At 45.0% G+C, this 10,816-nt stretch overlaps 1 long non-coding RNA gene across 1 annotated transcript in view; it reads right to left on the bottom strand.

Annotated features, from left to right (window-relative positions):
- Positions 1-368: 368 nt before the first annotated feature.
- Positions 369-10,816, bottom strand: part of LOC126985558 (uncharacterized) — an 84,582-nt gene continuing 74,134 nt past the window's right edge. Inside the window, exon 3 of the long non-coding RNA XR_007738815.1 lies at positions 369-1,434. This is a non-coding gene — a long non-coding RNA (uncharacterized LOC126985558). The remainder of the gene's footprint in view (positions 1,435-10,816) is intronic.

Here is a 10,816-nt window from a genome sequence, read left to right as displayed (position 1 = left end):
ATGAAGGCAGCAGACCACCTATTAGAGTATATTATATGAGTTTAGATAGACTCATGTGGTCTACAGTGAGCTCACTCATGTTTCCTCAATAAAATATTCATTTGCTTGGTAATGAGGCTTTACGCACCCAGCGCCCCTCGGAGTGATAAATTAAAACACTTCATAATCATCTGTTAACACTTGATGTTGTTTACTTTCTCTTATGTAAACGCTCTAAATGCTGTCTTAGAAAGCGCCATTTAGGTCGAGCACTGTTATCCAAGCGTAGAGCAATCCATAACAGGTTTTGTGACCTTCGCCAGGAATTATTCCGCGTCAATAATTCTGCGAGCCACTAAGGGGAGAGTTTCAGGCTTGTGCGTAGGCGTCTTAAGTGCAGGACAAAGTTTATTCCCCTCATTTTGCGGACACGGTTTGCATACCTCTCATGCTTCGTGCAGGAGATATCCCCGCCCTTTCGTGTTCTGCGGAAAAAAAGACTAAAAGATCATCAACTTTGAATCGTGAAATTCATCAGACAGTCGCAGCAGGCACGACATGCATCATTCCTTGCTTGCTTCCACCGAACACTGCGGAACATCGACAAAATCCACCAAGCATGGCATGCTTCAACACAGTGTTTGGATCTCAACGCGACTCACCTGTTGGTCCCTGAGGCGTCCAGAGGCAGCGGCAGGCTGGCGGCCAGGCGTGTGGGGGGGTCTTCAAACCCTACTCCTCTCCACCTTTGTGTGTCTCTGGGTTCTCGTCCCTTACTGAGATTGTGCAGGCTGCTTAATTCTTTAGGGATCGGGGGGGATCAAAGCAGGGAAGACAAGGTCATGATCTTGCTTCATGTACGCTCTGCGGGGCGGTTGACTTACCTTCGTGGTGGTCCTAACGACGAGCGGCGCCACTCACCTGGATGGGGTTGTAGCGCGGGAAGGGTTTGATGGGCTGGGTGGCGGCGTGGGGCGGAAGGCTGCCTGTCGGCGCCTGCTGCTTGTGTTTACTACGCCTCCTCCTCTTATTGCGGACGTAGAGAGCGGCCTGCATGCTGGTGCCACAGTCAACACAAAACACCCAACACCATTAAGCTGAGCCGACGCGTCACAGTCAGGAAGGAGCACCCAGTCAATGCTACTTTGACTTCGTGCAAGGAGAGAGGAACAGTGCCTCCCTCCACCACAACCACTGTGCCATGGCGACCAGTCACTACCACTCAGTGTGGTGCGTCAGCTAGTATGGTCAAGGTCTAAAGTGACAGAGAGGGAGGTAAAAGTTCAAAGAGGCGAAGAGTGTGGAGTGGGAGGAGCAGTAGTAGTGGTGGAAGTGATGGTGGTGGTGGTGGTGGTCGGTGGCAGGAGAGGAGGTGGAGAAGAGGCTGAGTCCTTCCACAAGGTAGCCGTCGAGGAATTAAGCAACGCCCAGTCTCCTCGGGTGTGCAGACCTCGCCTGGTGAGGAAGAAAAAGACTGCAGGAGCCACGGCGAGAGACACCACAAGCTCCAGGTACAAGGCCGATCATTCAGAGTACTAAAAGGTTCATTACAGGACAAGAAGACAAGACTTTGATAACGGAGCAAGATACCAAGAGCAAATATCATTCTTCCTACGGGGCAGAGTATGTCTACTGCTACACGGGGAGGGGAGAGGGAAAGAGTGATAGAATGATGGAAAAAGAGAGAAAAAGAGAAACAGAGAAAAAACGTATAGAAAGATTAACGTTTTCAAAAAGTAGAACATAGGCAGACGGACAGAAAACAAAATCAAAAGAAAACAGAGAGGACCACGAGACAGATAAAAAGCAAGCAGTTTGAAAGACAAGTAGAAAGGTTGTCGCCGGAACCCAAAAAGTCTAATAAAGAAAACGTTCTATCTTACAAAACAAATAAACAAAACAAAAACAAAACGGACAGGCAAAGTGACAGGCAGCGGGAAAAAGAAAGGAGACTAGGTAATACGTAGACAGCATCAACACTTCTATAATAGGTAGTAATGGTTGTATAGTCAGTCAACTGGGCATACACATAGCCAACAATATATAAGTCAGGAATCACAAGAATCATCAACACAAGACAGGAGCACACGCATCACAGCCGGAAGAAAACACTACCCTGCCCCGACCCATCACGGCCACATTACCGACATGCAGAGCGGGGTGTGTGCGTTAATGCATGTGCGTGTCTTTCATTTGTGTGTGTGTGTATGTGTGTGTGTGTGTGTTCGTGTGAAAGTGCAAGGTTTCGTGTACATGCTTCCAGGGAGTGTACACATGCACGTGATTGTATGTGCGTGTGTGTAAGACTAATGTATATATATCGAAGCAGACTTTCATGCACAAGGAACTAATGCAGCCACAAGGCCACTGCGTCCAGGAAGGCAAAGAAGGTCATGCACAATAACAACGGACACAAAAGCAGCAGAATCTACAACAACAACAACAACAACGACGACAACAACGACAACACAACAGTAACAAAAGTGTGGTGGTTATGGAAGTAGTTTCAATCACTCAGCACATTTATGGCTATCAGATTGTCCTTTACTCAGCGCTCAGCAGTATGTGTAAGTCAGTGTTATTCAGCACAGAGGGGGCATGGAGACGTGTGGGGATATGTTGGATGGTAAACTTACCGTCTAGTTGTGCATATGCATTGTTGTTGTTGTTGTTGTTGTTGTTGTTCACATAATTGGATAAGCCGCCCAGCAAGAAATAAAAAAAAGCAAAGTCCGTATCGTACTTACATTTTTTCCTTTCTCATAACTTTAAATAAATGTGTATTTCCTTTTACCACAGCTATCATTTTTCGAGGTACTTGCTTGCCCTCCCTGTTTTTTTTTTCATTTCTGTTTCTTAGAATTTAGTATCGTGTTCTTTGTCATAATGTTATTTTTAATCAAACTTTATTTGTTGATTTTTTTTCTGAATTAGTTTTTCTATGAAATTATATTTTATATTGGTGAACTGTGCACCTTAAGTACTTCTACTCTCTCTTTCTGATTTTCTTTTCTTCCGTATTAGGTGCTATTTTCAGCCACATTTTCTTGTTATTCCATGTCGCTTTGTTTTTAATATCCAGTTTTCTCGCCATTTTTTCCTTTTATTGCCAGAGTTTTCTTCCTTTCTCTTTTCTTCCTATATATTTTATTTCATCTTCTGATTAGTTTACTTTATTTCATCCACATGTTTTTGTTCTTTCATCTTCTTGTTCTCCCCATCTGTGCTTCAGGGTTTTCCATTACATTTTTTTCTACTTCCCAGAAGGTTTTGTCAAGTTAGTCTCCTCCTCAAAGCCTCCGTGACGTTAATAATCTCCCTGACACTCTTCAAGGTAAACATTGTGTCGGATGCAACACACTGAATAACGGAGGAAGTGACGTTGTGCGTAACCACTCTCCGTCGATTGATCACGACTTATTTTTACGTTTTCATGAACTTTTTCATACCATTAGTATGAATTAGTAGTTTAAAATAAAAATAAAATAAGGATGCCATCCCTTCATCACAATAATAAACATATCTAGTTATCTATGTTTCTACCTACATATTTGTGTATTTGTATTTTTTTTCTGGCTATGTCATTATTATCATTTACTAGCTACATACCTGCAATGTTTCCGTTTCCACTTTTACGTTTTTCAAATAATAATTTTCCCTATGATATTTAATCGCAAAGGCACTAGAAAAAACATATGTTCACAATTAGCAATACGTAAGTAAGTGCATCCAATTGGTACTTTACGTCATCACAGGTATGGAAATAATTTCAGAGCTACCACTAACCGAAACATGTTATAAGTTAGTCCTCCCTTCAAACTACGATCCACGTTTTCTTTAAGCAACAAAGTCGTTTTCTGCCTTGAGCAAGTACTGTGGGGCCGATGACGGGCCATCAAACCCCCCGACACGACTCATTCGCGGTGCCCCCGACCCATGACACACTCCCCGATCAGTCTCGGCGAGGACCCTGACAGCGGCGACTCATTTACTTCATGACGAATTTAGGCCATTAGGACCGAGCGTGCAACGATAATTAACGATTGTGACATAACACGGCTGACACACACACACACACACAGACACACACACACGTAAAAGGTCTCGGCGAAATGGCGGTGGTGGTGGCGGAGGTGACTGGGGGGTGGGGGGGAGTAGTCGGTGGCGATGAGGATGGTGGGGGTGGGGGTGGGGGTGGGGGGTCGTCCTCCAGTTTATCACCACCGTTCATCACCATTACGGCCTCTCCCTGATGAACGAGCCCTCGGAAATCACTCAGTCCTTGTGTGTCATGCGATGCTTAAAGTATTAATAGCGTCACGCCATAAGTTATATAACTGTTCATTGGAGTCTCTGATTGCTATAGGCCTGCTTTCTCTCTCTCTCTCTCTCTCTCTCTCTCTCTCTCTCTCTCTCTCTCTCTCTCTCTCTCTCTCTCTCTCTGCCCCCCCCCCCCAATGGCCTTGTGTTGTGGGCATAGTCTCGCTCCCTTCGCGTGTCAACCCCAAGACTCATAAAAATGTTGAGAGTCAGAATTAGTGTTGCCCAGGTAATGGAAGGTGTGTGTGTGTGTGTGTGTGTGTGTGTGAGTGTGAGTGTGTGTGTGTGTGTGTGTGTGTGTGTGTGTGTGTGTGTGTGTGTGTGTGTTGCAGTCAAGTAATGAATTTCAGCGGTAGGCACAACGTGAAATATTTCTCGATTTGATTTACTACTACAAGTGAAATGAACATATGAACGCCATTATTCTGTTTCCTCCCCCTCCTCCACCTCCCTCTCCTCCTCCTCCTCCTCCTCCTCTTCCGCTTCCTCTTCCTCATCATTCTCTTCCTCCTTGCCTTTCTTCCTTTTATCTTCATCGCCATCGTTATTACAATATACAAACACACACACACACACACACACACACACACACACACACACACACACACACACAGCCTATCGATTCGAGCCGCTAGCGATAGAGACCATGGCCTGGGCCCCGCATTCGCCAGGCTGCTCCAAGAAATAGGACGCAGGATGACAGAGCTGACGGGAGGGCCGCGTAAGACCTGCTGGCTCCGGCAGAGGATCAGCATGGCCGTAGTCCGCGGAAACGCGGCTGCCATCAACACGGGTCCTTAGTTCCCACTCCCAACGCAATACACACACGCACGCACCCACACACACATACACTTCTGTCCAAGACATAGGATGCACGTCACAGCAGTCTGCGGAAAGGCGGGGGCAGCTGCCATCACACTTTTCGTGATGCCGAAGAAATAAATACTGGTGGAGACGGCACAAAAACGCACACACACACACACACACACACACACACACACACACACACACACACACACACACACACATCATTAGAAGAAATGATAACCAGAGGAATTGCATCTCTACACTGGTGACTTCGCAAACAAACCAAGAATGCAAGATGGCGCCACTATAAACACTCGCCTGCGCCAGAACGGGCTGGGCCGACCATCAGGCCCCACCTGGAAGAAGCCTTGGGCCGACCATCAGGCCCCACCAGGAAGATGCCTACCGGCGCAACAGGCAACGACGTAAAAAAAAAAAATGTTTGCTACGCGTTTTGGTAGATTTTTTCCCTTGCTGTGTGTGTGTGTGTGTGTGTGTGTGTGTGTGTGTGTGTGTGTGTGTGTGTGTGTGTGTGTGTGTTCAAAGGCAAGAGAACTATTAGCCTGTGTATTGGTTGGCTATTTGTCCATGGATTTATCTTTTTTTCCAGCCTAGTGTCAAAATTATCAATATTTATCGATGATTTATAAGTCTAGCCACCTTTTGTTTGACTCCAATGCGCCTCCGTGTTTACCTCCGCCTCTTGGACCTTGAGGAGGGAAAATTATAGTGATAACGCACCAGTCCCAGAGGAATAGTGTGTGGACGGGGAAGGAGGTGCCATAAATCTGAGTAGCGTGATACATATTGAAAGAGTGACAGGAGGGTATGGGAAGGAGGTGAATGGAGGGTGTGGGAGAGAGGTGAGGGGAATGTATGGGAGGGAGGTGAATGGAGGGTGTGGGAGAGAGGTTAGTGGAGGGTATGGGAGGGTTGTGAGTTGAGTGGAGGGAATGGAAGGAGGTGAATGGAAGGTATACAGTGAATGCTGCCACACTTTTCACCCCCCCCCTCCCCCCTCCCCCTATTCTCCCTCTTCCATACATTATGTCCCCTTGTGGTAATGAATGATCTTGAAGTGTCCGAATAGGGTAACTTAGAACGAAGAGAGAGAGAGAGAGAGAGAGAGAGAGAGAGAGAGAGAGAGAGAGAGAGATTTTATATATTTTTTGTGTTTTGTGGCAGCAGCATTCATAGTGAGGTCAGTATAGGCAGAAGTTCGGTAATAAGTAGTACACATGGAAGCTGTAGTAATATTATAAGTATCAGCAGCGCCCTCTTTTATCTGATGTCCTCTTGCCCCTCCCCACCCTCCCTGTCCATGCCGTCTCATATGCCTTATTTCCTTATTTCCTTCTTTCCTTTCCTCCTTCCTTCATTCTTTCTTTTCCTTCCCTCCTTCCTTCTTTCCTCCCTTCCTTTCTTCCTTCCTTCATTCTTTCTTTTCCTTCCCTCCCTCCTTCCTTCTTTCTTCCCTTCCTTTCCTCCTTCCTTCATTCTTTCTTTTCCTTCCTTTCTTCCTTCCTTCGTTCCTCCCTTCCTTTCTTTCTTCCTTCCTTCATTCTTTTTATTCCCTCCTTCCTTCTTTTCTCCCTTCCTTCCGTCATTCGTTTTATCCATTCTTTGCTGTTTTCTATTCTTTCTTGCTAACATTGTCGTGTTCTTCTATTTTTTTACTTCCATGATCGAATGTCGCTCCTTTTCTTCGTTCCCTCATTATTCTTCCTTCCTTCCTTTCTTCATTTCCTCCTTTCCTACCTCCTTTCTTTTCCTCCTTCATTCCTTTTCTCTCCCATTTCCTTGCTCTCTGTATCTCCTTCCTCCTTTCCCTCCTCTTTCGACCATCTCTTCGCTCAGTTTTCTATTCTTTCCAATTATCCCAAACATATTCCTTTTAATTTTTCTTTATATGTAATTAGTTGTCTCCTTTCCTTCCCACCTTCGTTCCTTATATCTTTCCTTCCTCTCCTCTTTACTACCTCTGTCTTTCCTTTCCACTTCCTTCAGTATATTTCCTTCATTACTCGGTTCTTTACGTCCTTGCTATCATCCTAACTATCGTTCATTCCTTCCTTCCTTATTCGGTTCATTCCTTTCTTGTCATCTTTCATTTCTACTTCCTTCCTCCTTCTTTCCTTCCTTCGTTACTAGTTTCATTCTTTCTTCTTTATTGCCTTTCCTTCCTTCCTATCCTTCCCTTCCTCTCTTCCTTCCCCCAGCACTCAGGTATGTCCGTCGTGTGGTGTCTGGTGTGTTCTGCTCCTCTGGGTGTTGGCTGGAATCGATACAATGTACTATGTGGCCACTCCTTCAGACCCACTCGCGGGCTCGTACTATGGCCTACACCGTCCCTGCTGATAGCCACGCCTTCCTGCCTGCTTGCCTTCCTTTCCTCCATCCTGCTTTTCTTTTTTTTGTTCAGTGTTCTTTCTTGTCTAACTCCTCCTTCGTCTGCTTCTTTCATTACTTTTATTGGTGTTAATCTGCAGTTATTTTCGCTTTTCGGTGTTTCTTGCTTGCTTGCCTGTTTTTATGCTTCCTTTCTTCCTTTTTCTTTACTCCCTTTCTCTTTTCCTGGTTTCATCTCTTGTTTGCTTGCTTGTTTGTGTTTTTCTCTCCTTCCTTTCTTTCGTCTTTAATTCTTTCGTCTTCGTCTTCCTCTCTCGCTTGCTTGCTTATTTACTTGCTTGTTTACTTCCTTCTTTTCTTCATCAGTTTCTCCTAATTTTTTTCTCTTTCGCTTCTTTGCTTGCATCTTTACTTGCTTAATTCCTCCTTTTCTTTGCTTGTTCACCTCTCCTCTTTTCCCTTCTTCCTCTCTGGCTCGCGTGCTTGCTTCCTTGTTTCGTCCATGTTGTGTGGCTTCCATTACCCTTCTTATCAACACCGTGGTCACTTTTGCTTTTCTCTTTCACTTTGCTTGTAAATATTCATGATACAGATAACGCTACATACTCCCAGTCACGTCTTTCCATTGCCGTCACTCTTACACCAGCTACACTACCTATGCTAAGACTTAGTAATACTTATGCTTCTATCCTTAATAACTTCGCCAAACCTTTTTTTTTATTGATTGTTTCCTTCGTTTGATAGACTTTCTCTCTCGCACATTACTATTATCTGTTCTTTTTGTCTATATTCATATTTACGATTTCTTATTCAGTTTGGTTATAAGACAAATATCATGACAGAGATAACCTCTTTTCCCTGTTGCCTGCTCCTATATTCTTCTTCTCGTCCTTCCGCCACACACTAATAACAACCATTAATAAACCACACCTTGCACCACATTCCGCCTTCCTCCTTTCTTCCACCCTTCATCTGCCTCCCTTGCCCATGCACGCCACACCTCGACACACCCTTGCTCGCCACATCCATTACGCTATACCGTTCACATAGTTTACGGAAAATGACTTACTACGCTTCCCCGGTTAAACTCACTGTCACGTCTCGTCGGCCGATTTCCGTGTAATGAATAGACCGTGCAATTATTAGTTTTTTTGTATGTGTCCTTTTTAAATGTTTTCGTTTTAATTGTGTGGGAAGCTAAATCATGTCAAGGACGACTTCTGAATATTTGAAGTGGCGGAAGTGTGTGTGTGTGTGTGTGTGTGTGTGTGTGTGTGTGTGTGTGTGTGTGTGTGTGTGTGTGTGTGTGTGTGTGTGTGTGTGTGTGTGTGTGTGTGTTTGCTTCGTTTCGTAACAATAATTAATGGACATTCGATAATAATTGATAAATCATACCTGGTACGGTCGTGAATGAGCGGGGGGGGGGACACACACACACACACACACACACACACACACACACACACACCTCAGAGCCTACATCACCTTCCGCTGGGTCGGTTAGATAATTAGCCTAACTCCTCACCTGACGAACACCTGATGGTCCCGGTAATTAACTCATCCCGGTGCACACGCCGGACGCGAGGTGCGGCACACAGGGGGCGAGGCAGCAGGCGGGCAGCACGGGGAGGCTAGACACCGGCCATATTTTTTGCAGTGATGTTTTAAGGCTGCGTCACGTATTTGCAATGGCAGGCACTGAAGGTTTCTAAATGGTATAAGGTCATATGAAGAGGTGTTATCTATATTATTTTTTGTCTTCAGTGCCATATTTTGCTTTGTGTGTTGTATCTTCTACGTGGGTGCATTACTACGCAAAACATTTTATTATTATTGCACATTTTCCCTGTTGAGGTTTTTGTAACAGATGCCGTTCACAAACACCGTCAATAAAAACTGCAAAATGTGTAGTGTACCAATAAGTGTAAAGAAGAAGGAGTACAGTAGAAATTCATGTCTATATTAAACAAAAATAACGACGGACGTGCACTTGCTAACCTTCCCTTTCTTAATGACGATAGTGAATACTAAGAAAATAACATGAATGCAGATTTCACTTGCTCAAGGTGCTCCCCCTCCGCGCAAAGGTAGCACATTAACGGTTGTGTGACGGCAGGTCTTTTTCTCGCCCCTCAGAGGTGAAGGGAAGGGGAAGGGCCGCGTGCAGGGGTGACTTATGAACGCAGGGAAGGAGTAACGGCCTCACAGGGCTGGTACTTATAAAAATTTCATAAATTTCAGTCGTAATCAACCCCATCAAGAATGCAGATTTTTTCATATCTTACCCTATTGTAGGCTAGCTATTGATGCTTGCTGCTGTCGTATGGTGTATCAGCAAAGTTTTTTTTTTTACCGTACCCCACCCCCAGCAAGCAGCATCCAGGAACAGCACGAGTCTCTCACTCGAACATCCTCCACTTTCCACTTTCATTCAAAATCATGAACTCATGAACTGCCACTTCCCTTCTCCTTCTAATAATCTAATCTTGTATTCGAAAACCACCTGCACATTTATACTATTATATCTCTTATCTTTTGCATTCTCTAATTTCAAACTGTGTTGGTCATGTCTCATAATTCATTCCATCAATAACACCAACAACTTCAGGAAAGCCAGCAACGTCCAGCAACGTCCCTTTTTTTTTTTTTTTCTTGATTGGCAGGAAACTTTAAAATCTTTCATCTTAGTGTGGGTGGGGCATCAGGCGTCAGTGTTCGTGATGATGACCCTCGTGTTTGTCTTACCATATGAATTTTTTCTTTAACGCTGAATTTTTTTCTTTAAGGCTTGAAAACTGCTTATGAAAATATAAAAAAAAATCCGCCATTTGGTTTATGAAAAAAAAATGGCCAGCGCTATGAACTTATAGCCCAGGTAACCACTCAGGGAAGGAGGCAATGGAGGAAGGGAGGAGGAAAGGATGGAGGAAAGGATGGAGGAACGAATGGAGGAAAAGGAGATGGAGGAAAGAGTGGAGGAACGAATGGAAGAACGAATGTACAAAAGGATGGATGAAGGAATGGAGAGAGGAGAGGAGAGAGGAGAGGAGAGGAGAGGAGAGGAGAGGAGAGGAGAGGAGAGAGGAGAGGAGAGGAGAGAGGAGAGAGGAGAGAGGAGAGAGGAGAGGAGAGGAGAGGAGAGGAGAGGAGAGGAGAGGAGAGAGGAGAGGGAGGAGAGGAGAGGAGAGGAGAGAGAGAGAGAGAGAGAGAGAGAGAGAGAGAGAGAGAGAGAGAGAGAGAGAGAGAGAGTTATAAAGACTCGATTTAGTTAGTAGCTGCTCTTTTGGTGGAGGGGGGGGGGGTAATGGTGATGGGGGACGGTGATGGGGGCGATGATGGTGATGGTGATGGTTCTTTGCAC

The sequence above is a fragment of the Eriocheir sinensis genome, chromosome 1 (genome assembly GCF_024679095.1).
Source record: "Eriocheir sinensis breed Jianghai 21 chromosome 1, ASM2467909v1, whole genome shotgun sequence".
NCBI lineage: Eukaryota > Metazoa > Arthropoda > Malacostraca > Decapoda > Varunidae > Eriocheir > Eriocheir sinensis.
This window is presented reverse-complemented; position numbering and strand designations above follow the sequence as displayed.